The following is a 15,491-nucleotide window of genomic DNA, read 5'->3' on the forward strand; positions in this document are numbered from 1 at the left end:
GCTCCAACATCAGACCCTGGTTACCATTTAGTATCAAAGTACTCGTCAAGACTAATCCAATGAGCCCAAACTCGATGGGGTTGCGTCGTTTAATTACGGAGTTCCTATGGCCACTTTCCGGCTCCATCATCAGGCCCTGGTTACCATTTAGTATCAAAGTACTCGTCAAGACTAATCCAATGAGCCCAAACTCGATGGGGTTGCGTCGTTTAATTACGGAGTTCCTATGGCCACTTTCCGGCTCCATCATCAGGCCCTGGTTACCATTTAGTATCAAAGTACTCGTCAAGACTAATCCAATGAGCCCAAACTCGATGGGGTTGCGTCGTTTAATTACGGAGTTCCTATGGCCACTTTCCGGCTCCATCATCAGGCCCTGGTTACCATTTAGTATCAAAGTACTCGTCAAGACTAATCCAATGAGCCCAAACTCGATGGGGTTGCGTCGTTTAATTACGGAGTTCCTATGGCCACTTTCCGGCTCCATCATCAGGCCCTGGTTACCATTTAGTATCAAAGTACTCGTCAAGACTAATCCAATGAGCCCAAACTCGATGGGGTTGCGTCGTTTAATTACGGAGTTCCTATGGCCACCTTCCGGCTCCATCATCAGATCAGCTCTTTGTCACAATAACATTGCATTGTCATCCGATCTATACATGCATTCTAAATTTCAGCTCAATCGGAAACCGGGAAGTGGATCAAATTTAAGTTGCAAGATTTGATTACAGACAACGGGACAGGTGAAACTAAATAAAAGCTTGTAAAAAAGTTGGCAACCCTAGCGCGACCGCCGAGTTTAGGCATGAAAAGTGAAGTACATACAATGATTGACTTCTGTACCTATGTATTTTGTGCTAATAGGAAGAAAACTGCGTATTGTCTCGAAACCAAATTAAAACGGTCGACAAAATGAATTGATGATACAAAACTAACATTCCTTGTATTTTCCTAGTATTATAGTTGTCATTAATATGGACAACATACGGAGTTATTAGACTATTAGAACTGATCATATAAATGAGATGTCCGTATCTGAATGGTCCATAACAATTGATATAATCTAATCATTTATGGCATGTTACTTTTTTATTATTCGCATGGAAAACTCGATATGGTATTTTCTATCTTATCAGTTTAGTATGTTGAGTATAAAACATCGAACTGGAGAATTTGCGATCAGGAAAAACGTTGCATCTGATTTAATTTTATAATTTCTTAACTTCGATTACAAAGCTAGTAAGGCGTTTGGGCATATACTTAAATAAAAATTGGGCTTGAATTGGTAATTCTCAAATAATAAACCTCATTAGCGCTGCGGATTGGATAAGGCTAACCACAAAAAATTATACTTCAGTGAATTTAATATACAAAATAAGGTTGTAATGTACCTAAAGGTATGTCTAGGTGTGTTCTAAAAGAAGGATACTAAAGTCCTCTTGTCCGTCTGAGTGAACAATGTACACGGTGGAGTGTAGCTTGCCATACCTTATCACTTCGTTTTGGCACACGACGTGAGTTACTGATATAATCTAGACGTCGCTCCCGACATTCAAGAAAAGATATTTCAAAGTCCGTACCACATCACATATACGTCCTATTGCATTTACAAAAAGACTACGTTACGTCACTTGCTCAAAAATAAAGATAAAAATAAAAATCACGAACATTGTAGGAAGGAATATGCCTGTATTCTCGACTTGTCAGCGTTTGATATGCAATCTATCCGACTTTTATTATACAAGTAGAATTGAGAAACTGGAAAAGCTAAAACAATTGCTTTTTATTCTGTAACCGTGACGGAGTTTTGGCAAATTACGGGCGAGACGCGTCAGGAATTATCAATGAATTTGTTATCAGCACCGCACTAGAAACGGTTTTTTGTCCTCATAGAAAACTGTGGGTTTAATATGTAAGTAAATACCTTACATATTATTGTAATGTATACGTAACAGATGTGTGTTTGCGATGTATAAGTATGCAGCGTTGCAATAAAACGTTATCAGAAACACAACAGAGGTATTTATAAAGTTACATAAATATCTTTTACAACTCAATAAAATGAATACATCTCACATGTGGGGTCATTCCACCATAATTTCTGCCTTTCGACCTTTTTGACTTTCATTTCAGAAACGTGTGCGTAATCTATCCCTTTTCTATAATAGCCGAATAACTATAAAATATATCGTCATAAAAACGTGAGTAAGTGTGCAATAAGAACATGAAAAAGGTTATAAATTGTGAAAAATAATATGACCATTCATACAAGCGTCAAGAAAAGTCAGATTGAATATATGGTTCTATAACGATCTTGCACAAAGTTGTGTTGCAAAAATAATGGAGGAGAAAATTAGCAGGGCCACGCAAAATCCAAAATCTAGATAGGCAACGCGTCCCGGAATTGTATGAAAACTGTCCACAAAAGTAGAATAGGCCGAAAGAAACAATGCAATCACAGTGATTCAGTTGCTCCCATCAATACCCGAACACATCGGAATCAAATGTTGTGAAAAATAGCCGCGAGTATTTTTGATGGAGGCTTTAAAGTCGCCTGTATCGGTGTGATGTTTACGCGGACACTAGTCAGTAAAAAAACATTCAATACGGTATTAAATTTCCCCCAGTAAAAAGTCTTTTCAATGCCACTTAAATAAAAACGGGAAAAATTGTCCCCAATTCACGTTTCACGCAATGAACAGATATTTTTACAGCTAATCGTTGAGTTTACGCCTGGATAGACGTGAACAAATTACAAGCTTTTATTGAAAGAATCTTACGTATTGTGTATTTTCAGTCATTTTCACTTTGCACATGAGGCCAGCTTCCGAGCTATAAATGAGACCTCGTCATGAGGAAAATCATGTCATAATCACAACAACGGTGTCTGGGAAAAGAATAAGGTTCACGAAATCTGCTGATAATAAGGAAAGTGCTTACGCATAATCTGCTGTTGTACTTCTTTTTACCCGACTGCGACACATCTTTATGTGTCCATCATCCACACTCCACATCTTTATCTTCCTTTGAAGATAATGAGTGAATTACTTTATTCCTAAGATTCAACAAGATGCTTATCCTAGTTGATTTCAGAAGACAAGTAATGATAAATGATTTTATATACCTAATTCCACCATTTTTTGTCTAAACCAGGAAAAGAATCGTGTGGAAATGTATAGGTAAATATGTAGAGAAAAAATAGATGTTGTAGCACGACAAAAAGCCGGGAGCTCGGCCGTCGTGCGGCGTCGGCTCGCCCTGTCACTACCAGCTCTAGATTATATCGCGAAATCCAATTTCGTGGTTTTGTTATCGCTCTCACAGGAAATTCACTAGATTATTTTCTTCTAATGAAATTTAAGTTTTCTTTTAATGTGTTTTAAGTAAACTTCAGACTCATGTCGAACTTTGAAAGTTAACTTTAGTCCTGTACCACCTATACTTGTTTTAATAAATCATAGTCATATTAAATTACGTGTAGGTATTTCCTTGTGAACGAGCTCTGTGTCACGTTGAAAGATGCTAAATTAAAACTTCAGTTTTCAAATACAAAATGTTTTCTCAGGTGATTTGAAACTTGCTGCAACAAATTAGTCATGCAAGCTTACCTTGGCATGAAATAAAAATAGAAAGTTCAAGACTTCAGGTTTCGCTAAGTAGATTTATTATTGGATAAAGTTGTACGAGTTAGTAATAATATTTGAGAAATGAACGTAATGTCAGCGGCGGCATGCGACCCGGCTTTAGGGCAAGATAAATGAGCGAACACAATGCAACCTACCATAAACTTTTAATAGAAATAACAAACAATAAGCAAATAGAAAAATAAACTTCTTTAGAAAAGACTAGAACATTTTCTAGATAATATTTCAGGTATTCCAGGTCTCAAATATAAACCTTCCTCAAATAATAGGCTTATCTACGTAGGTAAGAGTATACCAGTGAAATTCAGTTTACAGGATTTTAGGATTAACTCTCTCGGTCAGATAGAAAGCAAACTTCAAAGATATATGTACTTACATCGGGTTTTAAACATGTTATGTATTACCAAAATTGAATTACCTATGTGTTATTTAATTAACAATACCGACTCAAGACACTTCAGGTAGTCTAATTTTAGGGTCCTAATGGGACTTAATTCCTACGAAAATTCCGCTTGTTTATTCCGCTACACTGTTATACTAACACTTTAAATCTTCGGTAAAAGAACAGGCTCTCCTAAAGGGTGAAGGTCGACGTTATTAAAGAGTAGTTCAACCACTCCATCGATATCTATAAACACGACACAAAACGTGAATAAAGTTTCATATTGAACATTAAAATAGTATATGATCGCATTATTTAACCGTGCATCCGCTGTAGGGTTACAAAGCAAGCGTCATTCTTCTAGGGATTAAAGTGACGTAGTTTGTTGCCTACCTGCATATTGTCGTCGGCCTCCTCACAACGATCTGTAAGCTCACTCCCAGCCTTCGGGGATTTGCTACGGTATAATGCCAGCAAAAAATAAATTGCCCCAATACAGCTTGGCTTAACAACTTAATTTAATTAACAATCATCTTAATTAAGCATAAATTGTCCGGCCATGGCTATACGCATGCATACTGATATTTATAGTTTGTTTTAGTATTTAATTTGTCTGATACGCAGAATAAATTTGCATTTTTCAATTTTTATGTAGTTTAATGTTAGTCGTCATTTTTCAATTTGTTGCACACTTATTTATTACTGATATACACTTAACGAATGGCGAATGCCAGGGATCAATCCATTAAAATAGAAAGCTTTTAATTATTTTAGGCTTGTTACTGTGCAAATTAGGATGAGGCACTTGATGTAAAAATAAAAATATTTTGTGTAACGAAACGCAGAAACAAATTATGCCAAACAAATTCAGTCCCCTTCTCGTCCTCGTAAATTCAAATTTACAAGAATAGCAAGAATTTGTTGGCGCATGTATCCCCAAGAAAATTTATTCTGAAGGATCAGTTTGGGACATCCCTAGTCTATCTGCTATATTATATGGCTGGGGAGCCTCAAGTGTCGTCCTCCCAGTAGTTAATGCTTAGCACAGACCTTCAATTCATATGAGTCTGAAGTACTAGAATACTAAATGCGACCGTGTGATTTTATGGAAGCTAGAAGGACAATTGCATTAGAGATATCTGTTGCAAGCGGCCCTGGTTCTTGCATTATGAAAGAAAAGTATTAAAATGACACTCTTTATTTCCACTGAATCGCGTCTTTGTTCCATTCCCTTTACATCACGTTTTTAAGGTGAAGCTAACCAAATCGATAGGTATAATTACTATAAAATTTTCCAAAAAAGAAAAATAAGTAAAATTCAGGTCTATTTAATTACTTTCGTGAAAGCAATCTCGGGAGTGGCGACGGTATTACAGGCATAATAAAATCATAAGCATCAACAGTGTTGCCTCTCGCCTTACGTGGCAACCTTTCGAGTGTGACTAGTTATACATTAGCATACTATGAACATAACCATTCGAGCCTCGTACAGTAACAAACTTTTGGAAATCATGCCTTTATTGTGATAACATCGCGACAGAGGAAACGGTGCTGCTCCATAATGATGTCATTTTGTTACTGATAATGTTGTAACTAGACTGTAAATAACTGCAGCGTGCTATCCTTGTGATAAATATCCATTTTTAGGAAACGTTGTGTACTTATATTGTATCGACGATAACACTCTCTACAATTCTACATGGACGACATTATCTACTTTTTCCACATAGTTGAGTTGAAAGGTTTGCAAAAGTTACCAACATGGTTGACAGTCCGACATTTCTTCTGCAATTTTAAACGGCGATATAGATCAGGAGTTAATATATACTGCATAGTCTTACTGAGATCACGATCACGGGGCATAAAAGTTGGTTTTATACTTTTATGCGATGAATCGCTTCACTATTAACGCGATGGAGAGGCAATATCTCGGTGTATTGCAAAAGAATAAAAAGGGAAATAAAGTAACTTGTATGGCGGGTCGGTTGCAAGATGCAGAAATCTGTGCGGTGTGGGCGTGGGCGAACCGGTCTAGACGAGATGAACTTTAAGGATCCGACAAAACAAAAATAAAAGTTTGCTATATCGCGACACCGAGCCGGGGACGCTGGCCTTAATGTCTGATTTTAGTCGCGACTTGATTTAGTAGGATTTACTAAACGTTAAGTATTCATGAAGTACTCCAGGGAAGCAAGCTTAGTCTGAGCTCAATCAGAAACTGAAATACAAATAAAATAATATCTGAGAGCAGAAGCAAAAACAAAACAAAAGATTCTCATCTGTTGCATGTATGATGTGCTCTTTTCGCAGTATAAATCGATACGAAAGCGAGTTAGTTAATTCTCTTAGGTTACCGAGCCTAGGAGAATCACACTAACTCGCTTTCTTGAGTTCCACTTTACTTTTGCTATCGCTAGACCAAGATTATTATTGCTACAGATACATGAATTTCAGCATGTTCGTATTATGCTTATTCCAAAAGGGAAAACCACTAACCAAAACATAGATGGGATTTGATGGAAATAATCTTATTTGCTTACTACTATTATCCCCTATTTTGTTTTCCTGTATGATGTACAAGGTAAAGGCGTATGAAATACAAAAAATCTATTCTTCCATGATTTTCGAAGAGAACGTATCTTTTTTGGTAGTACAAATTCATAAAAAAGTTAGTCAACCTCAAAGTGCATCGGTCCCTAATTTATGTCAGGTTTTCAGTAATACAATGCAGCTTAACTATTGGTTATTACTTAGAACCGGTCTTAAACTATGATAGCTTTATGCGACCAAGTATAATCGCTAGTACAAATGCAATTCAATTTAATGAGATTTTTCTAAAGAACAATGAACTTTGTCGGAATTTATTGTGAACTCCCAGGAGAAAACCTCTAATTTACCTCGAGTGGACACAATTGGAAGAAAACACAAGAGAGGGCGTCGCGCCGGATTAGATTAGCGCTGATAAGATTAGTGGCGTCGCAAGCGAGCGATGCACCACCACCGGCTGCCATGTGAACCTGCTAATTGCAAACTCCTCCCATTGTGGCCCAACGCACTGTCGTAATTATCGCTTAACGTCCTCCACGCGTGCGCGTATGGATGACTTTCGGCGGTTCTTACTTCTCATTCGGAAGTGCAACATGCAATGTACGGTGCCCTTTAACGCTCGAGCAATTCAGATTAGAGATTGATAGGTGTGAGTATCGGTGATGCGAGGACCGGAGTTTCGCGGGCTGGACTCGGGCGGGGCTGCACCCTAATGCAATGATTCATATTATTCGGTTTGCGGGCGAGTTGAACGTCTTCCATTATTGTCATTCATCGGAGGAAGTGGGCGGCGAGGGGCGGCGCGGGTGTCGGCGGTAGCCCCCCGCTCGGCTCTCAGTCGCTCGCCGACACTCTCGCCGCCAGCACGCGAGAGCCGCGATGCACGTTGCCTTCGCTTGACGCATTCAGTCGCGGTCCGCGTGTGTGTGCCACTGTGCCCTCTCCGTGATCCGAGATCGGAGCTCGTTTGAACCGCGTGCAGTGTAGCCGCAGCAAGTGCGCTTCTTCGGATCTTAGGGTCCGAGTGCAGCGAGCCCCGGTGAGCAGTGGACAGCAGCACGCACCAGCCGACGGCTCAGCTGACCGGCACGTCTGCCTGCGAGCGCACGGTGAGTGCGATCGATCACTGCATGCACGCGCTCGACATCTATGCGTCTATTTCGAGTTGCTCGCGAAACAGCTCTCGATAGATCGCATATACGCATCTTGGACATCACCACCGACAGCTGCCAAACGTCGATGATTTCGCTGAGGAATAACGACTTATGTATGTCAAGTGTCGCGTTGGTGCAGCGAGCGTGTTGATAAACAGTGTCGGTTTACTGCGAAAATGGGTAACGAATCGAGGTGCTTCATTCGTCCGTGGAAAATCGTTTTATGTTACAAGTTGACTCGTTTGTCTTCTGTAATGAGGTGAAATCGATTTCGGAATGGAAACACAGAGCTATGAGGATTTAGAGGAGTGTTATTACATGTGGTGGTTATGTGTATCGCGGTGAGTGCGGGTTGCATGCGGTCGGTGCGTTCGGCAGGCCAGCTGACTTCCCGTCGGGTTGCACTCTTGCGCAAAGCGCACGTCTAGCGGTGGCGGGCCTGGCGGGCGCCCCACGCTCGCCGCCGGCTGTCTGGCCCCCACCACCGCCGCTGCCACCGCAACATGTCACTGAATGCCAATATTTTGCTAATGGAAAATATTTATTGATCGCAAAACTATCTACGTGTATGTCGACACTTTAATTAGATTTGTGGCATGCCTTCGCTCATATGATTACGTATTAGAAAAACTAACTCAAGTATCATAAAAATCTGTAACAATGAGGCTATCATCTATTGTGTAATGCCTACAACTAAACAATGAAAGCCGTAGAAGAAATATTTAATTAATGTACCGTACATACAGGTATTTCATACGTGCGGCAACAAAACTTGTTATCTCTTATCAATCTGCTCTTGCGAAGGTCGCGCTGATACGCGGATTCCGGTAGTTGATACTCACAGCAACATAAAGAAAGTCACACTTTCCACATAATTTAAATTTAAATTAAAACTTAGTTATATTATTAAATATAAAGCTATTATTTTCATGCACCCAAACAAAATTATTTAAACGTTCTAAGTTGAGTTTTCAAAATTCAGAAAATAGGTAGGTACCTGTCATTATTGAGTTTGCATTTAAATAGCAAACTTAATTTCTCTTTAAAACAAACATGTTATTCTGAAGCTAAATACTCAAAGGCATTCTATGATAACAATTTAATGAACAAATTAATTGCTTTTAATAAGTAAAACAGTGTTAGGAGTGTTTAGACAGATGGTGATAGATTTTATTCAAGGTATTAGAATGACACGAGCTGTAGACATTCATACAATGTTTATATTTTATACAGTCGGTATACGTAATGATAGGTTGCCACAACTATCCAATTTTAATAGAAACTGGATGTCGATTACGATTGGTTAGGTAACGAAGCTAACTACGCCATACTGGTAAATTAACGCGTTCATAACTCGAATGCACTTACCATATCTGTTTAATCAGTGCCTATTGAGAATCAAAATGTTTTTGATAAAACTGAATGTTTAACACCCCTGACGTATGTGCACATTATTTTTGCACTTTTATTATGACAGCAAAATATCATATGTAATTGTTTGCCGTACATACATTTATCAAATTTATCAGTTTCAGTTTTTGTAATTTGTTGTACATTTATCTAATGACCTATGGCCTCATATTATAAGCCGTTACATAAAGTCAAGCCATAAGAATGCGGTGGAATGGCGTACAGGTCAAATATGTAAGGTCAATGTCAATTTTAATAAACATTATGCTTGAATGTTGTCATGATAAGCATTATAGAACATTGTTGATGTAAGTATAAACAGTTACATAACAGGAACCACCCGTAAAGTTATTTATAGTTGTCAATAACTCACTTAGAACCCTTACGCTCGTTTCTAAACTTACATCACGTCCACGGAAAGGTTTTTGAATAAGGGTGTAAGTCTGTTTTACTTTCGGAAGACGCAGAGCAAAATACAAAATATTTAGTGACAATGAAGCCGTTTAATTTATGTAACAATCAGCGATACGATAACATACCGCACGTCTGTGCGCAGATAATAAAGGCACTCGTGACTATTCTCGTTTATTTTCCGCTGATAACAATTTAAAACGTACGACCAAATCGCCGGCTAATGGGTCACTCCATTGTCAGCAGGTTATTCAACATCGAAGAATGCTGAGCGCATTAAGGGCAAATAGACTCCCGTATCGCCAGTACAAAAGAGTATTGACACAAGGAGATAAGCATATCTGAGTGTACACTAATGTATCTGCGGCTGGTTTACACTCATTGTTCCGTTATCATGTACGGTTAGCGCATTATGTGGCCGATAAGCAAATAAACGCCCGTTCTTTGCTGTCTGCAGACACGTCGCCGGACATTTTTGCGCGTCTGTCTTCTTGTGGACATATTATTTCTTTTTATTTTCTATAAAGATATGCACGCCACATTGCGACAACGTTTTGCACTCAGTCTGATGATAAATTTTACTAAATTGTCGATTGACTCGTGGAGATTCGAAAACTAATTAACATTTCATCAAACATTTCATTTTTTTTTGTTAATTTAATTAGCATAACACATATCTTTAGAAAGAATACCTGATATTGATAAAATGTTAAGATTAGGACAAAAACTGCCGAAAGCGATAAGTGCTACGCAGGTGCTACGTCGTCGTAGCACTCTGAATACGTTTAAATACGATTATAACCAATCTATATGTTGCGTATTTGGGTGTGTGTTCTTTCATTATTGGCTAGATAGGGTTCTCCAAAAGTTTTAGCTTGTATACTTATTACGTTTTTCTTTTACAACAAAAAGGCAAGCAATCGCAAACCGTTTCATCTGCCGCTACGCCGGTTACGTAGGTACGTAGCTACAATTAATCGCAAAAAGTCTTCGATTAACGCTCTTCTTGGAGACACGATGTGAGTCACGGGTGATCGTACATCCCGCGAGGTTCACAGCAATTTTCATAGTTTAGCAATTTCATTGGCAGCGTGTAAGCGGCGTGTCGGCGACGTTGCGGCGCGTCGCGTTCGTTCACTTCGCACAGGCTATATTTAGTGGGAGCGGCGGCGCTGGGTGCGCGCGGGCACGCCGGTGCACGGAATGCAGTCGGCCGAGCGCCTGACCTACCACAACACGGCTGTCACAGTTTGGGCGCACGCACAGCCTCTCACCGCGCACACATCAGGATGCACCGTGACACACGTACGCCACGTCTCCTCACCGTTAGGCCTCGTACGCTCTTTCACATTTATGACCACACTCGTAAAACTGCGATACGTACTCGACACCAATTACAACTAGTGGAATAGGAGGTGCAGCTTGCAATTCCTGCAACTCTAAATTGTAACTGTTATTTCTAATTACGTTTCAATGCCACGTTCTTTGTACTTGGAAAAATCGGGCTTTCCACAGCTGAAACATTAAGACAAGATAACAGAACAAAGAATAAATTTTTCATAATCCAGTTTTTCATACTGTAGAAAAAATTGATGATCTGTTCATTAATTTATTCTGAAGTGTCTCTGTGAATCTTCATTCAGGTAAATTGTGTTACAATGAAAACTTCTTTCTTGTAAAAATGACCCAAACTTTTGAAACACAAATGAATCTCAACTTCACAAAAAAGTCCGCAATTCATTTTATTTAAATCCTCAAATAACCGAGTGTACGAGGTTAGTGAACGATTGATTTTTATTCAAAGTTTACGACTTTTTCTCATATCAATGTAGTGAAAATCTTGGTCGTGCTCGTGAAACTGATCTCTTCTCATAAAATATGGTATCAAATAAGTATCTGAAATCCGCACTTGAAAATAGCCAGAATCGTTAATTTGAACCTTTTCACTCAAATTACTCATGGAAGTTATAAACATGAAGGACCAGACAAAATGACCAAATAAAATCATTTCGGACGAAATTGAGGGTAGCCATCGATGTAATCATACACGCCTATAACGTAATATTTATTGGTAACTTGGTAGATGATTAGCATAATAATTTGTGTCATGTCATGTCTCCTACAATATAGGCTATGGTTGAACAAGACAGTTGTGAATAAACGCTGAGTTGTTCCACCTACGTCGTCTGTGGGGTGCGTCGGGCGGCGGCGCCGGCTGGCTCCGACGCCACTATTACATCCTCAGATTGATCGCAGCTCCGTCGCGTTTCTCCTATACACGTCTTATTTTATTCGCCAACAGTGACGTAATACCCCATGGCTTTTTGCTAGGTTTTATATAAGGCTTCCTGTCGCTAGCAATTAGTGTAGTACTCCTCTGTGAAACGAGGCCATATCTCAACCCTGGCCTGCATCACGTGTGGAGCAAGGTTACCGATAAAGGATTCTACATACCTGCTCCGATAATCATGCTATTATTATGCCAAATCGCGGTTATCGTTTTTGCTACGAATTGAAGGCAAAAAGGTTTACTACTTATAATAAATCATTGCTTAGCCCTAAATGACCCTTGCGTTAAGCTCAGATTTTAAATAATTTTCTGCAATTGATGAAGTTAATTTATTCAACTACTTAAGGAGATAGTCATAATGCATAGCTGAAAGTTGCTAACAAAGATTTATTCTTTCAATTTAAATTGTAATAATGCAAAGAGCATCACAATCGACCAGTCAGTCACGTCATATAGAACACACTACTTTTATTACTCGTTATCGCAAATATTTGTTGCAATTCACGATAAAATAAGAGGTGCTTTGCGAGGCGTAGATAACCACTACTTTTATATTAGTTACTAAGTCAACTTTATATCCTTTATGACGCAAATACTTTATGACAAAAACATTTCAACCGAACCTTTGAACAAAAGTTGAAAAACCTTAACTCAATCTTCAATATTCCGGCTCTCAAATAAAACTCAAACTTTTTAAATTTTCGAAGAAATTTTGTACATGGCATTATGCATGCGGTACTCAGGCGACCGTAAAATCTGTAGCCGACCATTTTTGGCATCCCCCAGGATGTCAACTTCTCGAAATACCAGTTTCGATTTAAGATAAATTATATTGCTTCAACATAGTATGTTTAAAGCGACTGTTTAAACCATTTTCTCGGTATATTGTACAATAAAGTCCACGTACTCCATTATGTAGGAAATAAATTGTAGAAATGTCTTTCTGTTGTAACGCTAGTATAAGTTACGCGCATTTCCACGATTTACGGGAACAGTGGTGGCCACTCTCCCGCACACACCTACTTTAATGTAAGAATATAATCCCGCGTTACTTACTTTAACATTTACATCTGGAGCAACTTAATAGAACAGTGCGCCACTAAATCCGTGAGCATTACTCCAAATTGCACGTAATTCTAAGACGAACCATTATGCTCAAGGAAGGCTCTGTATTCCACAAAGCAGCTACTGTCGCACTTTTGTTTTATTTTTTGGAAAGTAATTGCTCCGAAATGATCCTATTGCTTTTGATGAACAATTAGTGAATCCTGAAAAGATTAATAAAGCCTAAGCGATTACAATACCACGCTTAGCAATCAATTATCTCGTAGGACATAAAATAACAATAAAAAGCCAGAGCTAGCCTGAACGTTGGTTTTCACAAGTAAGATAAATCTAATAATAGCCACATTATTATAGAAACGGAACGGAGGGCTTACCAGAAATGATTTATGCTTCTCGACATCGAATTGTAATTTGTATCTAGTTTTCAGAAAAGCATTCTGTAGTTTCAGAGGGTATTACCGAGGAAAAGAAATGTGAATAAATAAGACGCGAGGCTATATGAAGGAGACTTGAGAAGAAATAAGGTTTATTCCCTTCCTTTGGCTTCGCTTAGTGCGATAATAAATCATTCTGTGAAGTAAATGGTTTAAAATTTTCGCGATACAAATTATTTGGCGTACAAAAGTTTAACGTTTGGATCAACGCGTCGTTATTCGCGAACATGATACTCATACATTTGGCGTGTTTTGTATTTCTTTTCATTCAGCAACACATGACGAGCAGTTGTATGAAATCGCGCCATATGCGGTGCAATTATCGATTCGCCAGAGTACGTGTGGGATGCGTCTGATTATTATCTGAGCATTAACTTTCATTTTTCATACTATCAACTGCATGAAGCTGTCTTGTAACAATGGAATGAGTTTGCTTGCAGAATCGGGTTTGAAACCTTACATAGGCCTCCATAAAACAAAATGTCTAGAATTAAATTCCGATTCGTTGTAAACCGGTAATGTAGCGATAATCGAAACTAATATAACAATAGAAACAACAAAAAGTCGTAGTTCAAAGAGTAAAACTGATAGATTAGATATCTCGGCCTAAATGTCGTTTAACTAATCACCTATTTAAATAGTAATTATGAAAAGACCTTCGACCGTTATTAGAGTAATTTTAGAAATAATAGAAATGGTGCGGTGTTATCTGGCAGCGTTGTGATCCCTCGTCACGTCGCGCGTGGATGTCACGCCGCTGATAACGGTCGCCGTGTCATGTGCGACAATATGCGCGCGTTACCTAACTCAACTACTGCGATAAGCACAAACAATCGCGCCCGTGAACGTTTTACGATTGATGTTAGATCACATCTTCAACGCCATTCCTGTTTACCTATTGACTGTAATGTTCATACGTGCGTACCTACCTAATTGACGTAAATGATTCTGGTTTTTTTTTCGAGTGTATCCGCCCCACTTGTATAGCTGCAGATCCTGTAAGCCAGGATGTATTAATATAGTCTCCACTGAAAATAGCAATGACACTGGCTTTGTGCAGGGGGAACTCAATCGTCAAAACCTTGTTATAATGATTTTGGCTCATGTACGAGCCTCTAACATTTCATTAAATGGATTCCACTAAATCATATACATGATATAGGTATAGGTTTCGTGTCCGTCAACGACTTTATTACAAATCGGCCCCGTGCATTCCGAGTGAGCCACATACATCAAATAACAGTGCCGTTTTATTGCACGTCGTAAATCAAATCAATAGGTGTTGCCCCAAGTAATTTTAAAAGTTCGCTTCAACATTTTTCGTTAAAAACTTTGGCAATTTGTCTGGTTCCAGTTTTATTTGACCACGCACAGCAAAATTACTGATATGAAGGTGTACAGTAATAGCTTTGCTAAGGTTCTCAGAAATTCTATAATTCACTTTAATTTATCTGAAGCATTTCGTAGCTCTTATTCAGGCTCTAATGATTTCGTAATATTGTGCAGCTACTGTGGCCGTAAGACTCTTGGAATCTTTTCAGCAAGACGCGAGGGGGCTTCGCCCTGGGAGGGGTAATAGCCCTCTCGGCGTGCGGCGAAGACGTCGATAATTGGGCCCATTAGGCGTCGCCTGCAGGTGCTCCGAGGCCCGGCGACAAGTTATTTAGAAGCTCTTACACTAACGTGGACCCGCCATATCTTTATTTTCCATTAAATACTCTCAGAGAACTTATATGACATGCTGCAGCCTGAAAAGTGCACAATATGTACGAAAATGTTCCCGTTTCGCTACTTTGCTTTCATATATTACCTCTTTCTACTTACTTAGGCGATATTTAAAGTTCAAACAACGCTAATTTTTGTAAATATGAAAGTGTTAACTAAGTAAGTTTTTTTTAAAATAAAACAACTGATTTGATTATGATTTAAAACTAAAACGGCTTAGGTACATTTCGAAAAAGAACACATGAAATAATGCAACGGACTGAAGTAAAATATAAGAAGCCATTTCTGTAATTCTGCATGTCGCATTGCGAGTGCACGTACGAATAAAATAAAAATATATGTGCTAAAATGTCGCTAAAAGTTCTCTTATAGAAATATTTCCTCCAGTACGACAGTGTTTTAAGTTTTTAAGCAATCGTTGAATTTCCA

At 38.7% G+C, this 15,491-nt stretch overlaps 1 protein-coding gene across 10 annotated transcripts in view; it reads left to right on the top strand.

Moving 5' to 3' along the window:
• LOC110374782 (protein alan shepard) overlaps positions 1 to 15,491 on the top strand; it is a 105,552-nt gene that overhangs the window by 32,822 nt on the left and 57,239 nt on the right. For 2 of the 10 annotated variants that reach the window (XM_021332651.3, XM_021332650.3), the window contains exon 1: positions 7,342 to 7,682. The exons of the other annotated variants lie outside the window; for them this stretch is intronic. The gene's annotated coding sequence lies outside the window, so the exon portion shown is untranslated. Of the gene's footprint in view, positions 1 to 7,341; positions 7,683 to 15,491 lie in introns of those variants that run through there. 10 annotated transcript variants of the gene reach the window in all.

Source organism: Helicoverpa armigera, chromosome 8 (genome assembly GCF_030705265.1).
Source record: "Helicoverpa armigera isolate CAAS_96S chromosome 8, ASM3070526v1, whole genome shotgun sequence".
Taxonomy (NCBI): Eukaryota; Metazoa; Arthropoda; class Insecta; order Lepidoptera; family Noctuidae; genus Helicoverpa; species Helicoverpa armigera.